This window comes from Phyllostomus hastatus, unplaced genomic scaffold (genome assembly GCF_019186645.2).
Source record: "Phyllostomus hastatus isolate PE091 unplaced genomic scaffold, TTU_PhHast_1.1 phas_contig_210, whole genome shotgun sequence".
Classification (NCBI taxonomy): Eukaryota; Metazoa; Chordata; class Mammalia; order Chiroptera; family Phyllostomidae; genus Phyllostomus; species Phyllostomus hastatus.
This window is the reverse complement of record NW_025333737.1, coordinates 32,736,273-32,756,871: the sequence shown is the minus strand read 5'-3', so window position 1 is coordinate 32,756,871 and position 20,599 is coordinate 32,736,273. Positions and strand designations below refer to the sequence as shown.

General features: G+C 53.2%; 1 protein-coding gene across 1 annotated transcript in view; it reads left to right on the top strand.

The window, feature by feature from the left end:
* Positions 1-12,540: 12,540 nt before the first annotated feature.
* Positions 12,541-20,599, top strand: part of MAP3K14 (mitogen-activated protein kinase kinase kinase 14) — a 41,189-nt gene continuing 33,130 nt past the window's right edge. Inside the window, exon 1 of the mRNA XM_045836539.1 lies at positions 12,541-12,663. The gene's annotated coding sequence lies outside the window, so the exon portion shown is untranslated. The remainder of the gene's footprint in view (positions 12,664-20,599) is intronic.

The following is a 20,599-nucleotide window of genomic DNA, read 5'->3' as shown; positions in this document are numbered from 1 at the left end:
TACAGGCCCACTGGTGGCGGTTAGGACCGTTCAGAAGGTTCCGGCTTTGGAATCTCCTTGAACACCTACTTGGGCTTGGCCGTTTCATCACGTTATATTTTCAGAGAATCACTGAGCAAGCCCCAGCCAGACTATGACCATCTGACTAAGGCTGCTGCCTGAACGAACGCTCCTGGCAGAGGCGGACCCAAGTACCTCCAAGGAGCCAGCGAGGATGACAAAGAGGCTGGGGCATCCGGGGAATTCAGGAGAAAGAGATTTTCCGAGAGAATACTTACTGATAACAGTTCATTAATAAACAAAAAATCCCTCTCAGGATCCAAAACTCGGTGAAATGGAAGCAACAGAATTATCAAGCAAATAAAAAATAATCAATGACAAATAACAAGCCGCCTAGGAAGAAATATCGAGGCGAGACTTATTTCAATGCCAAAGATGAGTGAGGAGACAAAAATGAAGATCAGCTACGGGATAAAGGGGCGCCCCTTGTCTGCCGGCTCTGTTTACACCAGCAGTTTCCTGGCCTCAGTCATCTGAATATCAGCCCCTGGGTATTTTCCACCTCCAAATTCCTCCTGTGTTATTATTTACGTAACATTCCTTAAACTGACTCACATTTTTTCTTCTTCAGATTTTATTTATTTATTTTATTTATTTATTTATTTTTATTTAGGTGGAGGGAAAGGAATGGAGAGAGGGAAACACCCAACCCGCGGAGCGAGAGAAACATCGATCGGGGATCAGTGGCCTCTGGCACGCCCCCAACCGCCCCCAACCGGGGACCCAGCCCAGAGCCCAGGCATGTGCCCGGACCTGCGGTATTGGGGTTCGCCGACCAGCACCCCATCTGCTGAACCACATCAGCCAGGGAGACTCACACTTTCTTTTAACTTAAATTATCTTGAAAAGAACCTTTCCATTCACACGTTGAATGGAAACTTTGTATTCTGATGCTACATTAGGTGGAACATCAGTATCACTTGCTATGTCAAAATAAATCCAGTAAAAACCAAACGTTGTTATTAAACTCTAGCTGGGCCCCGTGGCCCGCAAGAGATTCTAATCCTGACCCGAGCAGTCTACCTTAAAGAGATTACCAGGAGGTCGAGAGAGGTGTCAAGGACCTTGGCCCTAACATCGCGAGACTTCCTCAGCAAAGTGAGAGCCTCCTCTTGACTTCATTAGAAGGACTGAAGCCGGACCTGCTGACCTGCTTCCAGGGTTTTCTTCTGTGGGAACCCCGCGGTGCAAGGTCTGTTGTGTTCACTGCTCCATCCCCGGTGCCTAGAGCTGGCCTGCCGAGTGACAGTGGCCCAGTAAATATTTGTCGGGTGCACAGGTGAATTAATATTCAAAATGATTATAGGTACAAGGATATTTTCTGCAACAATTCTTACGACAGGAAGTGGTTGGAATCAGGTAAGCCCCATCAGCAGGGGACCAGGTAAGCTGTGTACCAGCCGCACGATGGAGGAGGGTGAGGCGGCTTTATGTGTACTGCATGGGAACTCGCTAGTATGCAAAGTAAAAGAAGCAAGGTACAAAGAAACTGTGTATAGCGTGCTTCTAGTAATTTTTAAAAAGAGGTTCTATGAATTTATGTGTTTGTAAATGCATAAAACCTATCTGGAAAAATACCCAAGAAGCTAGTAAGCACAGTTGCCCTCAAAGAGGAGCAACGAGGCCACAGGTGGGAGAAGCGCACTCTCCCGAAATGCGCGCAGACGCACACAACGACTCTTCCAGGAATGCACCACGTGAAAGGAAAGAACTGGAGAGACAACAACTTTCTCTGCACGAGCTCCAGAGTATTTAGTGCTGGGGACCTCCGTGTGTTGCCTGTGCTCCACGGGGGACCACATGCCCCCCCCGGGGAATCTGTGGTTCGCAGGGAAGCGGTAAGGATGACACAGATCTTACGACAGCCCAGACTGACATCTGTTCTAATCTCTGCCTTTGAACACCTGGGTTTTCCCTCTTCCTAATCTGAGCATCTGGGATCGTCACTGGGTAAAAACATCTTGGTCCTGATCGGCCCATCCACAAAGAAGTGTCACGGCCCATCGGCAAGGAAGTCACGTAGTCCTTGGATGACATTTCTGGCATTCTCCCCAGCCCATGAAGTCATTCATCTTTTTCCACAGCTTTCTCCAGGTGAGGTTCCTTAGAAAATAGGAGTGGCGCTCTCAACCGACCTGGTTTCCACACATTCCACAATCCTTCATAATCAAAAGCTCATTTACATATTAAGGCATGATACAGTGTGACTTCATTCTGGGACCATTCTTCACTGTTGGGAATTCTCAGGTTATATAAATTTTACACATCTCCCCGTACCAGTCAGCATTGCATGTTACAGGAACCCAGCGGCAGTGCATTCATGATGTCGCCGGAGGCTGGGCGTGGGCAGTCCCTGGTGGTATCCCGGTTTCGCAAGGCCAGCAGGGGCCCTGAGCCCATCTAGCTTTCTGCTCTGCCTGCACAGAATGAGGCGATCATTCCAGGTTCCAAAACTGGCCACCACACCTCCTGGCATCGGGTCCGCATTCCACACTGAGGAGGATGATCAAACAAAAGGGCATGTGCCAGCTGGGCTGGCCCTCTTCAGCAAGTTTTTCCTGAAGCCCCACCCAGGACTTCCATGCACATCTCGCTGGGAAGAATTTTGTCACGTGGCCACTCTAGCTGCAAGGGAGTCTGGGGAAGCATTTAACACTGCACAGGTTACCGATACAAACAAAATCCGACTGCTAGTTTTATATTAGCTATTAGTATGCATAGCTCATCCTTCTAGTAGCAAGGGAAGGGAAGGCAAGGAAGATGTATTTTATTCACTTACAAATCTTTCACACTTCTAGCATAGAGTTGAAACTGAGCGTGGGACGTATTTGGGGAAACAGTGGGAGCTCAAGGCTAGATGCCTAAGGCGAAACCTGGGAAGCCACAGGAGCAGGCTTCTGCAGTGTTTAGCAATAGGAAGCTACGGTAGGCTCTCGATCGGAGGAATGGTTTTTTTTTAGCCAATTCAGTTCAACACCAAACACCAACTCACCATGCGATGATTATAAGCTGCCCACAAGGTGCCTACTGCTTGTTAAGAGAAACAGGGCAGGCAGTTCATGGAGCCTGCCTGTGGCCCACATCCAGCCTGTGGTCTGGATGTACAATGCGCGGCGGTCCGAGGCAATGGTGAGTAGTCAGTACAGAAGGGCGTCTGCAGGGAGGCCGTGAAAAGCGAGAGCAAGGAGTAAGTCGGTGCTGGACTGTGCCAGGGCCTTGAGAGCCAGACAGCAAGCCTGCATGTATCAGCAGGCAGTGCGGAGCCCTGAAAGTCTGGAGCGAGGGGGTGACGAACAGAACAGGAAGGACTGGAATGGAAAGGACAGGAAGCAAGAGGAAACGGTGAGACACCACGCAGGTGCTGGCAGAAAGGGGAGACCCAGGGGGCCACAGACGCAAAGGGTGCTCCGGGCTGGGATCAACACGGCTTGGGGGAGATGGCGCAAGGAGTCAGTGAGGCCCCCTGGGCCCCACGGTGATGTCTGTCACAGAGGGAGGTGGGCGAGGAACACGCCTGGGGGACTGCGTGGTGCTGGAGATGGCAGGTGGCTAGAAGTGGAAATGCTTTACCCTGGGAATTCTAGTTCAGAATTCAGATTGGAGGTCAGAGAGGAGAGTGTTGATTTGTCAACAGCCCAGAAGGATACACTGTGTCCAAAGCTGACACTTCTCTTCTTTCCAAACCTCTCTCCCTAGATGGTGCTTGACCTCAGCAGCGGCAGCCCAGACCCGCCCCTCCCGGCCTCCATCCATGCCCTGTCATCTGCCTTATTTTCTCGTTTCTGAATCTCTCTGTGTTCTGCTAATCTACGCTGGCACCCCAGCCCCTTGCGCTGCCCCAGTGCAGCCTCCGTCACCTGTCACCTGGTTTGCTGCAAAGCCTCACAGCTGTCCTCCTAAACTGTAGCCTGCACCCCTGCCCTCACGCACAACCCATTCACACTGCAGAGAAGTGTCTCTAGAGCTCCAGTTTAGAAAGGTTACTTGTCCTTCCCCCATTTGGTCTACTACGTACGGACTGCAAGGCCCTCCACGATCCTGCAGGGCCAGCCTGAGGACCTCTCCTACTCCGTCCCTTGTCTTTTCCTCCCAATTCCCCCAAATGTCCAGGAGGCACCCAGCCCTGTAATAGGAAAAACAGACACACTAACTGAAGAAGATACAAGAAACAATTGTACACAAGACAATGACACCTCAGTCCCCTTCAAAGTAGGGACCTCACACCGTTCTCCCAATCGCCATCAGCTGCCCCGTCATATTTTCCTGAATCTCATCGATGGTCTGAAATCTCTTCCCTTTCAAAAGGTGATTTTAGTTTTGAGAAAAGCCAGAAGTTGCAGGGCACCAGATCTGGGCTGTAGGCAGGGGTGAGTCACGTGGGTGACTGGTGATTTGATGTTTTGCCAAAAATCTCTGCACAAGACGCGATGCATGAGCCGGTACGCTGTGGTGATGAAGCTGCCCGTCACCAGCTGCCCACAGCTGCAGCCGTTTTCGTCCTATTGCAACCGACAAAGAACACTGACGTAGTTAGTGCTCCTCACTAATTGTTCGGCCTGGAGGGGTGTACTTGTGATGGACCACAGCTTCCCAACCAAAAACCTCAGTTAACTTGGTCTTAATCTTGCTGCGATTTTGCCATGCCTTCGCTGCGCCGTCTTCGGTCCTGGAGAACCAGGCGACTTCCACTGGGACTCCTGGGTCTTCGTAGCCAGACCAGAGCCGTAGAGACACCACTCATCTCCGGTTTTGACCGTCTCGAGGTAATCTGGTTCGTTGGTCGTGGTTTGAATGGAGTCATTAGCAACTGCAGCAGAATGTTCCTTATGCTCTGGTAGCGGAAGTCACAGAACAAATTTTGCCACATGTTTCTTGCCCGGATATTGCGTCAAAATCACACGTAGCACAGCTTCTTCCGCCCTCACCGATCTTTGCTGACTGCAGCCGGTACACGCTCAACGTTCTCAGGTGTTCTGCTTGTTGCAGGCCTTCCAGAATGTGGATCACTTTTTTCAACAGATTCTCAACCATCTCTGAAGCGTGTGTCACACTTTTATTTGAGCTGCACCCATTGCATCGTCCCCCAAACGTACTGAATCATCCGAATAGTTTCCCTGGAGGAGTGTTCAAGCTTCACACAAAATTCGATGCAGAGTCGTCGCTCTATTTGCTCACTTTGAATGCAACGGCCACACAGTACACCTGTTCACTCAACTGCCGTCACCACTGACTACTATGGTGAAGTTGTCATTGTTTACACGTGCGCATTCCAGTCCACTCTCCTTGGCCGCCAGGTTACATTGATGTCACACAAAACGTTCTTGTTATATGAAGAGGGCTGGACTTTTTCAGCACAGACCTCGCGTGTCCCTTGTCTCCATGCATTTTTCCCATTTTTTAAAAAGATTTTATTTATTTATTTATTTATTTATTTATTTTAATTTTAGAGAGGGAAGGGAGGGAGAAAGAGAGAGAAAGAGAAAGGGAGAGAAAGAGAGAGAGAAACATCAATGCGTGGTTGCTGGGGGCTGTGGCCTGCAACCCAGGCATGTGCCCTGACTAGGAATCGAACCTGCGATACTTTGGTTCGCAGCCTGAGCTCAATCCACTGAGCTACGCCAGCCAAGGGCTGCATTTTTCCCATTTTATTTCTTTTGCTGGAATGTCCCTCCTGCCTCATTCATCTGGCTTACTGCTAGTGTACCTGGCAGCAGTCAGCTTGGGCATCACCTCCTCCAGGCAGCCTTCTTTGATCATTCATATGTGTTCTTACCTCACCCAGGGCTTCCTTCTACCCCCCACGTTGCATTGAAACCTTGTCCATCGCCTTCCTTGAGAGCAGGCCTCGTGACTCACTCATGTCTCTCTGTCGCCGGGATCTAATCAGGCACCTGGCACATAATCGGTATTTGACTCATGTATGCTGAATGATTAGAGGTAGTCGGGGGGGGATGAGAACTGTTAGGGAGAATGTGCAGAGAAGGGGGGGGCTGGGATTGAAATCTGGGGAGTGCCTCAGTCTTTAAGAATGAGAGAGAGAAAAAAAAAAAAAACAGAAACAGAAAACACACTTTCTCCAAAGCGTCAGGAAGAGGATTGTTCCAAAACGTCAGCAATCTTTTCACCGTGTCCATAGTTTTGCCTTTTCCGGAATGCCATACGGTTGGAATCGTACAGTATGCAGCCTTTTCAGATTGGCTTCCTCCACTTAGAAATGTGCCTTTAAGATTCCTCCCTGTCTTTTCATGGCTTTACAGCTCATTTATTTTTAGCACTGAATAACATTTCATCGTCTGGATGGATCACAGTTTAGTTATCCCTGCGAAGGCAGTAAAAAGCCCTTTGGCTGCCCCGGGTTGAGAGGGGAGGGAGGAATGAATAGGCAGAGCGCAGAGGAGTTTCAGGGCAGTGAAAATACTCTGTGTGACACTATGATGCTGGCTACATGTCATCATACGTTTGTGAACCCTAATGTGAGCCATGAACTTGGGGTGATACAATAGGTCGATGCAGGTTCATCATTTGTAACAAAGGAATCGCTCCAGTGGGGGATGTTGGTAGTGGGAGCGGCTGTGTATGGGAGGGGGCATGGGGGCTTATGGGGAATCTCTGTACATTCTGCTCGACTTCAGTGTGAACCTAACACAGCTCTAAACAATAGTCTTAAAAAAACACAATACAACATACAAGCCCTGGCTGGCGTAGCTCAGTGGATTGTGCTCGGGCTGTGAACCAAAGTGTCACAGGTTCGATTCCCAGTCAGGGCACATGCCTGGGTTGCAGGCCACAGCTCCCAACAACCGCACATTGATGTTTCTCTCTCTCTCTCTCTCTCCCCCTTTCTCTTTCTCTCTCTTTCTCCCTCCCTTCCCTCTGTAAAAATAAATAAATAAAATCTTTTAATAAATAAATAAATAAAATCTTAAAACACACATATACACACACAATACAATATACAGATGATGTATTATAGAATTATATACTTGAAACCTGTATTACTTTATTAACCAATGTCACCCAAATACATTCAGTAAAAAGTGCCAGTGACCGCGGAGAATCTTTTCCCCTCCAGCTCTCCCCTTCCCCTTCCAGGCCTTCTCCGAGCCCTCTCCACCAGGTTAGTCCCCATCCCGTTACCCTCTCCTACCCCACACTGTGCTAGTCCTGGGTCGTGTACCCTCCCATCGGTCCTACTGTCTCTGCTCTGCTCTGCTCTGTACTGCGGGTGACCACCCCCTGCAGCCTCCCGGGCCAATGAGAAACTCGGGCATGAGACCAGGGGGTGGAAGGAAAGGAGCATCTTCAGCCCTCTTGGTCTTGAGTGGTGTCTATGGACATCACTGTGCCTCCTCGGTGGCTCCAGTTACTTCCAGGTGACCCCTGCCTCCACCCACTGACGACAGTGCTTCCCCCTGAAGTCCCTCCACCCTAGGGAAGTAGGGGACTCCTGGTTATGTTGCCATCCCCTCCTGCTGAGCTTCTCGGCTCTTCCATCCTCTGTGTGACCAATCCTTGCATCAGATTCCATGGATGGCCCTGGCTGGGTGGCTCAGTGGGTTGGAGCATCATCCCACACAGCAAAGGTTGCGGGTTCCATCCCCAGTCAGGGCACATGCCTAGGTTGGGGGTACAGGAGGCAACCAATTGATGTCTCTCTCTCTTCACATCGATATTTCTCTCCTTCCCTTTTCCTCTCTCTCGAAAGTCAATAAAACATATCCTTAGGTGAGGATTTTTTTTTAAATCCTTAAAGAGAAAAAGAAAAAGAACTATTACTGTTCACCCTTTAAAAACTAATTCCAGCCCTGGCTGGCATAGCTCAGTGGATGGAGCGCGGGCTGCGAACCAAAGTGTCGCAGGTTAGATTCCCAGTCAGGGCACATGCCTGGGTTGCAGGCCACAGCCCCCAGCAACCGCACATTGATGTCTCTCTCTCTCTCTCTCTCTCTCTCTCTCTCTCTACTTCCCTCTCTAAAAAGAAATAAATAAAAATCTTAAAAAATAAATAAATAAAAATGTAAAAAAAACGAATTCCACGTATAAAAACTCAGAGTGAGTTCTGCCTCCATGGGGCGGGGGGGAGCCTGCCCGATACAGGACACTCTACCCATCCCCTCATCACCTGAAGTGACTTAAGTTCTCGTAGCCACTTATTCAAGGTCCACCCCCCCCCGACAGTGGAAGCCCCCAAAGGGCAGGGACTGGTCTGAAGGTTCCACACCCCCCTCCCCAGGGCCTGACATGGTAGGTGCCCGAAGCATCACGTTTGTGGCTGACGGCAGCTGAGAGCTGAGATGAGGTCACCTGACCAGGAGGCAATCAGTGGGTGTCCATGGAGGGAAGGAGCGGTGGGCAGAAACCAGACTGTGAGGGGAACATGCAAGTGGCAGGTGAAACAGACACAAGGGGAACCGAGAAGTCTGGGAGCGGAGAGGGGACAGAGGTTGGGCCAACAGTGTCAGGGAAAGCCGGGACGGAGGGAGGATTCTTTCTTTATTTGTCTGTTTTCAGGCTGCAGAGACTTGGTCACACTTGGGGGTTGAGAGGAAGAAGCTAAAGGGGGGCAGCTGTGGGGAAACTGGGGGTGGAACATATCACCTAAGTGGTCTCTTGGGAGGATGAAATCCACCAGGAGGGCGGAGGGTGGCACGAGAGGAGACTGGAGGCAGAGAGATGAGCTAGAAGGGGATAACCAATCAGGAAGTGGGAGGAATCCGAGTCAAGTCTTCACCCAGGGCTCCCTAAGAAGGCTTCCAAGTTGGGAAGGGTCTCAGACAGGTGTGTCTAGGACCGGGTCTGGGTAAGGTCGATTTTGCCAAGTGCCCCCACGGAGACCCCCATCCTGGCAACGCCACCCTTGGCAGAGATTGGCACCTCCTCTTCTCCCCCACATCGGGGGACAGCCAGGGTCCAGAGTCCGTGTGCAGCGGTATGCGGGTAAATGTGTAACATCGCAGTTGAGGGTGGGCAGCCCCGGTGTATACTGTTTGCTCATTTCTGGGGTACAAATACTCCCATCATTTTCGATGTCGAGCTACCAGCACGAAACTGTCACGGCTTGCAGAGTGGGAAGAGAGCTCCAGGACACCAGTGCCTGAAGCCATTTTCTCTCCTGCCCCCAGCCCCCGCCCCTCCAGACCGGGTGGTGACAGTGCGCCGGGTCCAAGCTGGGGAGGACAGTGACAGTCTCCTAGCTGCAGCCTCAGGGAAGCCCCTGAGGGGGGACATAAAACTGCATCTCCTTCAGGAGCATGCCCCCCCCAGCCGTTTCTGAGCTCACTCAGCCTCACGTCTGAGTCCTTCTCAAGTGTAACATCGGGAGCTCACAGGAATTTGGGGCCTGCGGGCCACAGACACTCAGACGGTTTACGAGCCACTCTCTCACGAAACATGGGCAGACACTGGGAACTGTGCTTGGGCAGTAAAAACCAGCATGTAATTTCTTTTCCTCTAAAGCAAACAGAAAAAGGAAAATTGTCCCCAGGGTAGCATTCTCTCGCTGATGCACAAAATTTACTCACACTTCGTCACTGTTCTACAGAACCGATGGCAGTTGGCTCCTTGAGACCCAAAGTCCCTCTGTAGAATCCTGTACGTAGGACAGCAGGGACCCTGGGGTCACACCTAGTTGGAATCCCAGGTCTTCTGTTGCAGCAAAATGACCTTTGGAAAGTTACTTCTCTCTGAGGAGCCTCAGTTTGCTCATCTTGTGGAGTGGGGACGATAGTAACAGCACCTACTCGGTGGGGTCAGATGGCAAGGGCTCTCAACCGAGGGCAGTTTTGCTCCCTTGGGGACATTTGGCAATGTCTGGAGACACGTTTTGTTGTCACAACTGGGTTTGGAGGGGTGATGGCATCTGGTGAGCAGAGGCCAGATGATGTATACGAGAGCTACCCCCACCCCTGCTACAAAATGTATCCAATCCAAAGTGTCAATAGCGCCAGGGTGGAAAACCCTGGACCAGAGTGACTATTCAGGCATTATGCACAAAAAGCACTTAGAAGTGTCTGGTTTCTTTCTCGTAAGCTCTCAAAAAACAGACGCTGCTTTTCTTTTTGGAAGGAGACAGTCTTCCCCTTCTATATTCAGACTTGAACCACTGAGGTGGGACGTGGGAATGCTCCCTTGAGGAGAACCTGGATCGCTGCTCCAGGTGTGAGTCAGCCAGTAAGTGCCCATTGATTTCTACTTCAAGGGGAGCTGAAGCTGCACAAGTGACTCAGGGCTGGAAGCCTCCTCAGGTTGTCTGTGACTGAGCTGGCTGGACTGGGAGGAAGTAACTTTGCTCTGAAGCTCTCCTTCCAGAAGGGGCAAGCGTTTCGAGGCTCAGAGATTCCATGGTGCCCACTCAGAGTGGGTGTTGGGCTGTTGTTTCTCACCTCACCCCACATGTGGTGGGGTTTGGAAAGGCCTGAGAAAAAGAGCTGAAATTATGAGAGCTTTGTTACCCTGTACTCCCTTCCTCACTAGTCTGCAGTGGTTTCTTCCTCCCCTACAGCCTGCTGTGAAATTCCTTCTTGGGAGCTGCAGTTCTGAGTCATCACATTCACTCTCTCCCACTAATACACACTAGTGTTAACAAACAGATTTAAGGGCAGATGATCTTGATAAGGTGGATGTGGGCAGGCAGGGACCCAGAGAAGTGTCAAGAGAAGATGGTTAAGTGTGTGGGCACTGGGTGTCCTAAAGGAGGCATGGGTGATAGAGGGAAAAGGCAAAGGCGAGCCAGGGAGCATCTGCAGACTCTGGACCTGTGCCCAGGTCTTTCCTGAGAAGTGGTGTGCCCAGGGGCAAACAGGTGGTAGAGGAGGCAAGCTCGACATCCGGGCTTGCTGATACCAACCTGTAACCTGCTATCTGGCCAAGCTCCACCTCTCCCTGAGTCACTGAAATGAAAACCCCTGGAGCTGAAAGGAGCTTGAGGAGCCACCAGCTTTCTTGCCTACCATCTTGCAAGCCAATCAATAGCACAGCCAGCTTATGCGCCAGAGACTGTTCAGCTCCGAAGCAAGGCTCTACCAGGGCCACAACCCGGAATGCTCCAGGGGTCAGACAGAGGACAGAAAGTTAAATATTGGGTGTAAGACAACAGGGGCGGGGGCTAGGGGGGAAACTGCAGGCTCTGCCCTCAGCCGTTCAAATTCAAATTTAAAAAACCGTTGGGCCAGCCGAACAAAGGACAGCATGAGTGAGAGAGTGGGTGAGGCCCTTAGTTGTGAGGTTTCGACCCCTCCCTAAATGAATGGTCTTCCCTGCTCCCCAACAAGGGAGACATCTGTCGTATGCAGATCTCCGGAAATAGGCTGTGAACTACTGAGAACCGCCTGAAGAGAGCTGTGCTGAGGGCATACCTTACTCCCAGGTCTGGGTGGGGCGTACCTGCCCCCACTGCTAAGCCAGTTACCACACTTGCCTGCTGTGTGGACCACTGATGGAGCCAAGGGCGGGTATACCTTTTACATTTTGCAAACTTATAAAGTTTGGGGTGTTTTTCTGTATTACAAATAAAATACAGGCTATTGAAAATACAGATGAGCAAATATTTAAACAGAAAAAATATCCATACTTTCCTTAACTGCCCCCCTTGCCCCCACTGCCATATTCTGGAAAAAAAACAAACACTGTTGACACCTTGGTGCATAGTCACACTTCACGTCAAGCTATAGTCTTTCTTCTGGCTCTGTAACCTGCGAACCCACCGAGGAGATGTTTGGCGCAGTGCTAGCACCACGCTGCTTCTCTGACTGTGGGAAGGGGTTGCACCACGCCATCCACCGGCTCTCATCAGATTTGGGTTTCAACACTTAGGCCTGACCTGTGTAGGCCCTTGGCTCCCCACACTTCTCGAGGGCAGGAACTAGAACCTGTCTTACTAGTGCTCAAGGACTCTACAGCGCTGAGCACCGAGTAAGTATTCAATAAAAATGTTCCCAACCACCACCACCACTTTCCACGCGCCCACCCCTCCGTCCCACCTGCCTTAGCCGGCAAGGCCTCGAGCAAAGAGGGGGAATTTGGCCCGGCAGAGAGAACGCCGCGCTGTCTCCAAGGTAACTGAAGTCCAAGGTTGGGAGTGCCCACGCATGCGCAGTGATTCTTACTTCCCGTAACCTCCAGAAGAACGCAACCCGTAAAAAAAACTGCCAGAAGGCAAGAGCGCCAGTGTGGTTAGACCAAACCCCGGCCGCCTCCGCCTGTCAATCTGGCTGGCCAGCAATGTCTTTACTATAAACATTGTCCGGAAATAGTGCCCATTTCTGGAAGCGAGGTCTCATTAACCAATCGTTGCTAGGGGCGGTACGACGGGACTGAAACGTGCCAGTTTATTGGTTAGATTGGCAAGTGGGCGTGCCCAAGGGTCGAGGTGCGGCCAAAGGTAGGAGGCACAAACGAAGGCAAATTTGCCGCCGCCAGGGGAGGCGTGGCCCGGGGGCGGTCGGGAAGAGGATAAAGGGGTGGGGCCCGAGGCCAGGGCGGGGCGGGGCGATCGTGGGGCGGGACGACCGTGGGCCCAGAGTACAGCCGTCGGCGACAGGCAGCGAGAGATCGTGGGCGAGGGAGCGCGACAGTCGCTGCTTGGAAGAGATCGGCGCTCGGCTGGTAGGTGACTGAGCGGGATCCCGAGTCTCGGAGTGGGGAGCACCGGGGATGGGTAGCCCCTCAGCCCGGGACCGGAATGCGGCCTGGCTCGCCACCCCAGAATCGTGGGGTCAGCGGCGCGGCCGATCGAACGAGTCCACTCGCGCGCGGGCCCTCAGCCCTAGGGTCTCCCCGCCGGCGCGCCCTCACGCACGCTGTCAGGGCCACTGTCTCGCGCCGTGCTCGCCCCGCACCCCCGCGGGCGACACGGTCGCCAGAAGCGCGCGCGGGGGCGCCCTGCTTCCCCTTCCCAACATCCCGATTCCTCAGTGCTCGGCTGCCCCCACCGCCAGGCCTGCGCCTCCTGCTTCGTTCCCTGGGGGCTCCTCTCGGCTCGGGGCCGAAGGTGTTTAATGGACAAGTGCGCCCTGTACATGCGTCCTCCCACCTGCCCTGTCAGTGAAACGCTCTGGCCTTCCCTGGGAAGTTCTCGGGTCACACACCCCGAGGCGGGGAGACGGAGCAGAGCCTGCCCTTGGCGTACAGCGGAGCACGCTGGCCACCCGCAGCATCCTCCTGCTTCCCCTGACTCCTCTGTAATTCTTCTGGCCACTCCACTTGGGACTTTATCTGTCGGCTCAAATATATTTCCATCTTAGAAGCCCGCTGCGGCCCCTAGCAACCTGCAGCCACCGGGCACCAGGCAGAAAAAGGCTGCTTGCACGGTGCAGAGTCCCACCTGCCCAAGGAGCCTCCTTGGTGCTGGGTAATTTTTTTTTAAAGCGTTTCCTTCCTTATTAAAGTTAACATGTTGCTCTCAGTCCTAAATGACGGAATGGGGAATGAGTATGGGCGGGAAAGAGGATGAATGGAGTAAAGAAATCCGTTTTTGTTCAATGGAGAGAGTGAACACTGGTGACTTGATTAAGAACTCAAAAAGCAAGTGCACTGAAATGATGAGAGGTGGAGCCTAATTCAAAATAGCAGTCTGAAGTTTATTCCAGGAAAAATGTTGAAAACCCCTTGGCTAGAAACATGGTTGTTCTGAAAGATTAGAAGGAGATGGTATCTTACCATTAGTGATGTGTTTCTGACTTCGTCTCTTCATACCTGTAACCTCCTTTTTCCTTCAGCCGTGTATGTGTGATAAGATAGACAGCCTTGTCTTGTTTTATAGGTAAGGCACCTGAGGAGGGCGGTGGTATATATCTTGTCTAAAGCCTCATAGCTGGGACTTAGGGTGAGGACTCATGCCTAGGCCACCGGAGTCTTCCCGGGGCTCCTCACCTTGGACCAGGGCCACAACCTGGCACTGAGATGCAGAAAAGAGTGGGGGAGTGTTTGGTGTGGAATTATGCCCTTAACGTGGGAGAAGGGTGGTCAAGTGCTCGTCTTGCTTATGATGCGTTTGGATTTACTCTTGGTGTTTTGTAAGTGACGTCGAAGTCAGCTCCTTTGGTGCAGCGATGGCAAACCTGTGAGTTTCTCAGACACCTTTAGGTACGTCCTCATTTATTTTGAAGGGTGGGGTGAACTCCTCATGGGTTCTCAAAATAAAAGTAATAGTCTCTGACTTGAAGTTTAGAAATACGTATCCAGGTATGCATCCTAGCACTTTTGTGAATCAGGCGGCAATCCGTTGCTAAACTTCAGGTCATCTTCTGTTTTTTAAGACTATAAGGAGCAGTTTTAAAGGGGCTTTTTAGCCCCTGGTATTGTCTGTTAGAGTTCGTGGGAGGGGCAACGCAGACAAGAGACCTTGCCAGAAGAGCCTTCATCTATTAAACAAAAATGTCTGGTTGGCCGTTTCGCCTCAGCAGATGGAGGTTTGCTTCCTCATTTTGGTTCTCCTGTTGAACACTGACTTCTTTGTGATATGCTTGGAGTGTTTGTATATCATTTAATGTCGAGAAGCAGGCTTGCCCTGATTGGCCGTCCAGCTCCAAGCCACTGTTGTGATTTTTTTCGTGTGTGATAACAGTTCGTCGTGGCCGGGGTGTGGTGGGAGATCTGTAGAGACGTGAACGAGGTAAACCTACCTCCCGGGTTGTTTTCTTCACCGTTGGCACCCTCTTAAGAGTGTCCTATCGCTTTGGCCTGTGAGGTCACTCTGAATTTCCTATTTTTTTCCTGTCTCAGCGGACAGCAGCCCGTGAGCTTTCCCAACAGGCCCGGCTGCCGTGACGAAGAGCTGACAGGTTCACGTGGGCCGACCTGATGGATGTCTTTCCGGGTGGATCGTTCAGAAACATTAGAACCAAATTCAGTTCTAAATTAAAAGTAAAAGTCAGCTTGTACACATGTCGGCAGCATATTTGTACCAACGGCTTTCATCATCTCAGGGCTGGTTTTTTTTTTTTCCTGGCAAAAGGTTAAAATGCAACTAAAATTCTGCTTTCATGATTAATAAGTCACTACCGCAGTTGTGTCTGATGCTTCCTGTTTGTCCCATTTTAGTATTTCAGTTAAACTGGAAACATCTGAGCATGATGGGCACTTCTGATGGCACCGGTGTGCCACGGGTGGGGAGGGGCACGAGTCCATGTGAGCGGGTTTGGGGGGTCTCTCAGGGCCCGCCAGCCCCTCTGGCCTCTGCACACCGAGGGAAAGGAGTGGGCGGGAGCACCTTCGGGGGAGAGGGTGAGCAATCGCAGTGAGGCCTGGGTGAAGGCTTCGCACGGCCTTGGCAACGCTGACTGAAATGTCGAAAGCAGCAGATTAGAAATGGAAGGCCAAACGCAGGGCAAATTGTGCGGCAGACCATTTCGGCGGAGCTGAGCAAGACCCTGAGGTGTGCTGGATGCAAGCCCTCGGTTGTGGGCTGGCCTAGCCACCCGAGTGACAGTGTGGAGACGAGTCATTTTTCCTCGGTGGCCTGGGCGCCCTTCCCTGGATTCTGGCTTGACTGATTCTCTCCCCTTCTTGCTATTTGGTGTCCTTGAACCCCTTGCCCTCCAATGAAATCCCTTGAAATTATATGGCATCAAGAATCATGGTACTTTGTAGCTATTTTTTGTACGGCCTCAGGATATTCATATAAGGAAAGGCAGTGGAGTAAAGCCTGGAAAGAAAAAAATAAAGTGGATGAAATTACTCAGGAAATCAGTGTTACGCTCAGAATCTAAACTCGCGATTCTTGACACCTAGTTTGTTGCTTTTTCTAACTCGTGCAGGGATCAATTGTTTTTCTCCCCAAAACGTGTCCATTTTGGAAGTAACTAAGTCAGGGTAGCTTCTTTATCTATTTATGTCAGCAAGTATTATTTAATAGTAATATGTGTCATTAAGTATTCATCAATATCCATCCATAATTATCAAAAATGCTAGCAGAGGAACAGCACCTCCTCTGGGTGGATCTGCTGGCCCCCGTCTTACAGGTGCGGACCTTGGGGCAGAGTGGGGAAGCGATTTCCCCAAAGCCGCGGGGCAGGTCCACGAGGTCGCCGTGTCCAGTGTGGGGGTCCGGGCTGTCAGGGCAGGCAGACCTGGGTCCGGTCCAGGTCTGCCACTATCCCTGTGACCTCAGGCAGGTCACTTCGCTCCCGGAAGCATGGGGTGCCTCCTCTGTACGTGGAATCGGAAACGCTTCCTCGGGCTGTTGTGAGTGGAGAATGGGAGGGTGTCTGCTCAGCGCCGCGCTCGGCGCCCAGCGTACTGTAAGCCACAGAGCAGGAGAGCTGTCATCAGCGGTGCTGTTGTCTGCCGTAAACAATGCCGGTGACAGTAGCAGTAGTAATAGCAGTAGTCGCAGTTGCCAGTTACCACATCATCGACGAGCCCCGTTTTCTGTAAGATGATGTCAGCGTGGGTCAGACTGCCTGACAAGGCAGAGTCATTTTCTCAGTAGCACCTCCAGGGGGACGTTTCTCCCGTCCAGAAGCTTTAGCTTTTGGGGTCTCCCTATCTTACACTGCACGTTGCCCTCACTACCCCCCGACTGAGCCAGGCTCTGCCTGGTCAGCGTTGGTGACTCTGAATCCTGGCCACCCTCGGCCCGCCCAGGCCTCTGAGCCACAGGCAGAGCTGGGCCCTGCCAGGCCTTCCTCGAGTCCTCCATGCGGTGCGGTGGGTCCCAACCTTAACCCCGGGGGGTGGAAAAGGAAAATGCTGTGTAGAAAGATAAGTCGGCCAGGACTCCTTCCTCTTTGTTCGGGGGCCTGGGAGGCAACTTTGGTTCTGTGGGGCAGGGTTCCCACAACCACGTGGCACCCCCAGCTCACCACCCTTTCCTCTTATAAATACGCCTCCGTCGACTTCTGACTGGTGTGCCATCTCTGGGGGGCCCTGGATCTGTAGTCAGAGACGTGGAGAGTTCCCTTTAAATCACCCAAGGGGTGGGGGGAGGCAGCTTCCCATTACATTGTAAATTATCCCCCCCCTTTTTACTATGACACAAAAATATAGGCTCCCACCAGGCTGATGTTCCCTTTAAATAACATTTTGTTTTCTCCTGGGGAAGCTGTCTCGATGGCCCAAGAGTCATTTCTAAAGTGAACCTAGTTTTTAGAAAAAATAGATTACCGGATGTCAAGCATCATGTTCAGATGAAAATGAAACCAGCAGGCCCGGAGTGGCAGGGCCGCACTTGACTTCCGGCTGCAGGGAAGAGGCAGAGTGTGTCTGCAGCCGGGCTCGGTGGCTGTTTGGCCCCACAGGCTGCATCTGCTAGGTGCCGTCGTCATTTTCCAGGCAGCTTTGCTTAGGTGAGCAGAGTACTTTCTCTGGAAGGTGAGTCACCGCTGCAGGGGTGGAGGTGACAGGCGGTGTGTGCACAGAACACAGTCGCAGAGGAAGTCCTGAGCAGACCCGGTGGAGAAGTTCTCTGCCAAAGATCATGTTCATTTCAGGCCAAGGGCATCGCAGGCAGGGACCCGGGAGCCTAGGTGGACTCGCGGGGCCCACCCACTGTGGCAGGGAGATGAATCCAGGGCACGGAGCCCGGATCAGGAGTCTCAGTGCCCTCCGGAGTCCAGCCACCTCGTGGGTGGAGATGACCTGCTTCCCGTGACAGTCAGCCGAGAAGCAGGACGGGGGAGCTCTGACCCCACGCAGCGGGAGAGCCCCTGGGCAAAGAGCAGAGAGGCACAGACCAAGCTCCGGTGTAAAAGACCTTGCTGTCCAGCACCTGCGTCGGAGGCTCCGCTGGGCTCCAGGAACGGGGAAGACTGGATCACACCCTGCATGTCTGGAAACTGTGGGACTCCAAGCCCGCCACCACCTCTGCCCTTCCGGAGCCGCCGTGTGGGCTCAAAAAGGAGCCTCAGGACCGCCCGGCCATCCATCCCTCTCACCACTGTGTCCGGCTGCCGCGGCTTCTGCCGACCCTCTCACCACTAAAGCCGTGACCAGTGTCCATCAAGGCAAAGAATTCGCTCAGACTGTGTTCTAGACCCGGGCAGTCATTGTCGAGCTTGAAAGGCTGGTAGCCGGGGACACCTGTGATCAACGCCCAGGGTCACCCGCCGAGCGGGCTCCGCTTTACTGAAACCGCAGGGAGAGAACCAGCCTCACCTCCCGAGTGGTCAGCAAGCTTCTCCCGGCCCCAGGTTCACACGCCAGCAGCCTGCACCCACCAAACCAGCAGGCACTCCGGGCAGGAATGGCTACACGACATCGGGCCTTGAGTTCTCTGCCAAAGAAGTGCTATTAGAATCACAGGCTGGACGTGCTAATTGCTGGTTGCATGCTCCTGTTTTTTTTTCACTAGAGAGAAAATGGTGACCCAAGGAAACCCCATGAGTTGCCCAAAGCCAGTTAATGACTAAAAGTGAGTAAAGTCCAGGCTGTTTTCACCGTGCCGCGCTGCCATGGGACAGAGGAATTGCGTTTTGTTCCTCCTTGGTTCCCCCACCCTGACCCCATCACTCCAGGCCTTTCTGCAAGTTCTGGCAGACCTGGGAAGGGCGGAGTCAGGGCAGCAGCTGCTCTGGGGCTCAGAAAAAGTAAACAGAAAGCTATTTATTTGGCACTGTCTTGTACCGTGAAGTTCATGTAACTAAAAGAAGGTCAAGGTTGATAAGAAAACACAATCCTGGGCAGGGTTACCCGGAAGTCTCAAAGGTTACCCACACCTGTAGGGCACTCTCCTACTTTGCCAAGCAGTGCCTAACCTAAAGTGGGCGTTCGGTGGCTGTGAATGACTGACTGCCAGGGCACAACCCACTGGCCCCGGGAAGCTCTTCTGTGTCTTTGGCCTGTGAGGCAGACATTGGCCAGTGGCGTGCAGGTGGCCAGAAGGGCCAGAGGGGTCAGCGTCATCCCGGCGAGATCCCTCCAGGTCCTGCCAGTGAAGAGACTTGTCCTGCGGGCAAAGCATGATGTCATATCTGGATGGTGGCCCCTGCGAGTACAAAGAGCTGTTGTATCTGAGGGCCACCTCCCACCCACCTGCTGACAGTGACATTTTCTTTTCCCGGGCCAGTAGAATGCACGCATCCACTGGTCACTACCAGGGATGGCTGGGAGGCTTGGGAAGAAATGGGGGCTTAGCCAGCCTCCAGCGAGGACACTTTTGCCAACAGAGATTAGCAATAGATCCCTTTGGCCCAAGAAGCCAGTTGGATGAACCAATTTCCTCGAGCCCGGCCGGGCTCAATGGTCCCAGCTGACCAATGCTGAACTTGGAGAGGCGGAAATGGCTTTGCAGAGGTGAACGTCAAAGGCAGAGATCTGTGTGCTGCCTCCCACCTGGCGCACGTGTGTCCACCTCTGAGCGCGGACGGACGTCGCTCGGCTCCGAAGGGTCGTTTCTCCGGGACGTGGGAATGACTAGGTGTCTCGGTCAGCCCGTGGGAAACGGCAGGACAAGGGGGGCTGCGTAGCCAGCTTGCACGAGGCCTCCTTGCTGGGGTGCAGTCACAGCACGTCGTGCTGTGACACCGTACACACGGAGCTGGCTTCGTCCCCCCCAGCTCTCCTCCAGGTGAGGACGGGACAGTCCGGGCGCTCGCTCCCAGGCCAGCCCGGCGCCCGGAGCCCACGGCACTCCCGTTTCCCCGGAGCGTGTCGGCCACTCTCCGGTTGGACGCGCACTTGTCAGGCGTATCAGACGTGGCTGGCTCTGCGGGGGGCTTGAGTGTGAAGATGGGGACGGCGGGGTGCTGCCCTCGAGGAGCCCACTGTGGCTGCGGGGGGCAGGTGGAGTGGAAGCAGACAGGTTCCACGTGCCGAGTTGTGAGCTGCGACTGGGGGCGCCACGCCCGATGCCCCCCCAACCCCGACCCCCGTTTCCAGCTTGACCCAGCATGAACTGTCACCCACGGAACTCCTCAGAGGGGAGAGCACCCCCTCCCCGCCCTGAGGGTGTTGGGGCAGGAACGCCCTCAGCATTTCGCTCACCTTGGGGCCTGGTGCCGCTTGGAATGGGAGCTTGAGAACAATCTGGAAACTTCAGCACTCTGGGGGAAAGGGGTCGTGTGCAGCGGTGTGGCACTGTGGGTAGGAACGTGCTTCAACGTAGTTCAGAGCAGGGGCGGAGCATGAGTGTCCAGCTGCTAAAGACAGGGCCGACTGGCCCCAGCCTCCCAACCTCCCAGCCTCGGGTAGGGAGGGCAGCCACCGGACTGGCCCATCCCGTGGTTCGGTGCCGCTGGGGCGGATTCCTGGGCCGAGGCCCGAGCCCTGACAGGGCTTCTTAGCGATGGGTCCGGCCCTCTGGGAGGGCCTCTCCGGGATGGCAGCGAGAGCTCCGTGAGGGCGAGGACCCGGTCTGCCGTGGTCACGGACACGTCTGCTCTGATGATGAGCGCAGCACCTGCAGCGTGGTGGCCGCTGGCTAAGCTTTGTCGTGGAGTGACAGTGCGAGGCCAGAAGCCACATTCCCCCCTCCCAGGCCCCGCTGGCCCGAGGGGGGGTGAGAGAACCACAGGCTGTTTCACGGCCCCTCCCCTTTTACCGAGGAATTGGTCTGAGATCCTCTGGAACTGTTCCGTCATGCCACAGGCCCCAAGCCCTTCCT